Here is a 3433-nt window from a genome sequence, read left to right on the forward strand (position 1 = left end):
TTCATTGATTTCTATAAATATGTGCAAAGATTGCCAACAAGCAACCAAAAGAGAGATTCCATGCTCTTTCCCATCACCCTGTAATTCCTAAATTCCCTTTCACTAAAAGGGGATTGGATTTCATTGGACCTATAAATCCTCCATCTTCTGCAGGTCACATCTTCTTAACTTCCATTGATTACTTCAAGTGTTCAAAAGCCATTCTTGTGAATAATGCTCGTGATGAACAAGTAATCATTTTTTTTGGAAACTTATATTTTGTCATGCTTTGGATAGCCTCTTGAATTGATTTCCGATTCAAGATTTCACATAGCAGGCCTACTTAAATATCTGCCCATCTCACCCATTTCTGCAATCAATATCATGTCAAAAATTCTACTTCATCAACATATTACCCACAGGGTAATGGTTTAGTTGAATCTACCATCAAAAATCTTATTAGAATCTTGAAGTGGTTAATTGATGACAAACCACATACTTGGCACACCATGTTGAAATTTTCTCTATGGGTAGATCACACCACCCTTAAATTTAGCACAGGTGCTTCTCCCTTCTGTGGGATGGAACATCATAGTTTATGTCTCTTAGTCCCTCTTCTTGTTGCCCATGCTTCCATCCCTTTGGACAACATGTAACATACTCTTTCACAGTCACTTATCTTATGTGTAACCAAAGATTCTGGAATTCTAACTAGCTTTGCGAGTCTCTCTATGAAATCACCAATGTTGACCATGACAAACACTAATTAAACCCGCAATTCATTGGGCATTTCAAAAATTAATCTCTCCTATAATTATTTCTTGAAACGCCTAATTGGTCGCATCCTCTTAAGAATTCATGGCCATAGATTATTAAACTATTGTGAAGAGGATTCACTTCACAATAATTGGGTAAAGATGGTTGTCCTAAGGTAACTTGTCATGGGTTTCAAAAAAAAACATTAATGTTTAATTATATGTGCAATGTGGAAAATGGGTAAGGTTTATGGTGGGATTGATGTAATGTTATAACCTAATCATTGTTTCATATGTTTGTGATTGGATGTGATCTTTATACATTGGAATATACATAAATATGTATTATACTCATGGATAAACATTTTATGGTGTAGACGATGGGTTATATATGATTATTACTTAGGGCTTTATGACATGTCTTGGCACTCGGCATATAATATAATTACATGGGGTAATTTGATCGATTTGATTCCCGAGTAACCTGGAGGATTATGGTATGTATTTGGCAAGGGTATCTGGTGTTTATTTTGATTGGAATTGCATTTTAAATGGTATGGTTATGACCCCTCGACAATCGAATTTGATAATTACCGGCATAAATATATGTTTGTGGAGCATCTAATATAATTTCAGAACTTGAAACGTATTTCTAAGTATCGTAGTCAGATTATTTTCACCAGAAAGTTTGTATTGTTTCATGCAATGTGACTTTGGCAGCGGTGTTTAACACTATGCAATGTGCACATGACTCGGTGTGCTTTCCAACCCTTTATTCATTAATAATGTTGTTTTGAATTATATCAATATGATATGTTGGCTATTGACATGGAATTATTTCACCGGTTTGATTGGTTAAATCTTTGTTCTGGCTCTGATTCAACCCATCTCTATTGTTAATCTATTGTATAGTGTCTATCCTCATCATCATTTCCCACTCAAACACACATGGTTGGCATGTATAGACGTGGTATGGGAAACATAACTCAGTTAATGAAGCATGCCTGCACTTCTTTCTTGCATTTACTCCACCACCTCGAGTTGAGCACTTCGATTCTTGTCAATTTACAAAACCCTCCAATGTGGTCATTCTCATTATTTTACAATTCTTATTTCTCTGCAAGCGAATCCTAGTGGTCAGTAAGTGTTTACTTTTTTTGGAATTTGGAGTTTGATTACATGGATTAGAGGTGGTTTTTGTAGATTCAATTTCTTGTTGTACCCTCACTTCTCACCGGGTATGTACAAAACAATTGTCATTTTCTTTCTTTATGAACTATGCTGAGTTTTCCCCTTTTTAACCTGCTCCCTTTTGGTGTCTACATGCAAATGTATACGTATAGTCCCTCTCTCACTTGGCGATGAAATTCATTTTTCAATCTTATGTGTCAAATATAGGTTCGGTCATCAGTTTTTGCCTAACTGTTTATGATGTTTTCCTTGTGCATTATGACTAAAAACCCTTGAGGCCTCAGGGCCTTGGGCTTATACTATCTGGCATTAATTAAAAGGCCCAATCATGATGGCCATGAGTCGATCCCAAGAAACTCATAGCTATGAAATATTGGCCCCATCCCAAAACCCTAAATAAGTTCCATTAATTCTTATGAATGGTAGGGTACTACATGAAGTTTTTGAAAATAATGGAATACTTGTTTATCCCTTAACCGCGGTACCCAATAAAAATACTTTTGTTTGGAATGAGGTCGCTGAAATATCCTTCTTACCTTTAAAATATACCATGTGACCAATCCCAATATTAGTTGTACCAAATTTTACTATGATTTATTTCTTCAAATGTGGTGCCTCTCGTAGTGGATATAGGGTAGTACTCATACAAGAATGGAACCCTTTGGAATTCACTTCTAAGTAATTTCATGACCCCAATTTGCGTAAATTCACACATGAAAAATAAATGATTGTCGTCATGCAAATTGTAAACGCTTGGCATGCATACCTTATTGGGTGATGCTTCCAGATTAAGACTAACTATCATAGTCTAAAGTTCTTGAATTAAGGTTATCTTCACCAAAATAACATAAGTGGGCCACCAAGCTACTAGGGTATGAAAATGAGATTATCTATAATAAAGATAAACAAAATGTTGTAGCAATTCCTTATATTTATCCTTTCAAAGTTGGTTTAAGGAAGCTGGTCAAAAATTCTTGGAAAATGACACTATCATTAAATTCATCCAGGGGCTTTAGGAAGATCCCAACCCTCCTAAGGAGTATAGGTTGAAACTAGATACACTATAATATGAAAAAAAACATTGTTCTAATAAAGTATTATTCCTTAGAACAAAGAATCATAGAAGAATTTTATTGACCTGCTACATCAAGCCACTCTTGATTTCATAAAACATATGAATGAACTAAATGCTCACTCTTTTGGGAGGGAATGGAAACTGACATCTGGGATTTTGTGGCCAAATGTGACACTTGTTAAGGAAATAAAGGGAAAATAGACATGTGGGTCAACATTATTATGGATTTAATAATGGAATATATAAAGCAAAATAACATATATGTAGTCATGGTGATAGTTCGTTTCTATCCAAATATGCTCTTTCTGTTAGAAAATTATATCTTACAGAGCAATGGAACACATAAAATATATTGCAGAAATATAAAAACTTAAAACACATAAAACAAGAGAGACACAGATATACGTGGTTCACACAATTTTGGGGTACATCC

The sequence above is a fragment of the Pinus tabuliformis genome, chromosome 4_1 (assembly GCF_031772625.1).
Source record: "Pinus tabuliformis cultivar Carrire ecotype Pingquan chromosome 4_1, CPIR1, whole genome shotgun sequence".
Classification (NCBI taxonomy): Eukaryota; Viridiplantae; Streptophyta; class Pinopsida; order Pinales; family Pinaceae; genus Pinus; species Pinus tabuliformis.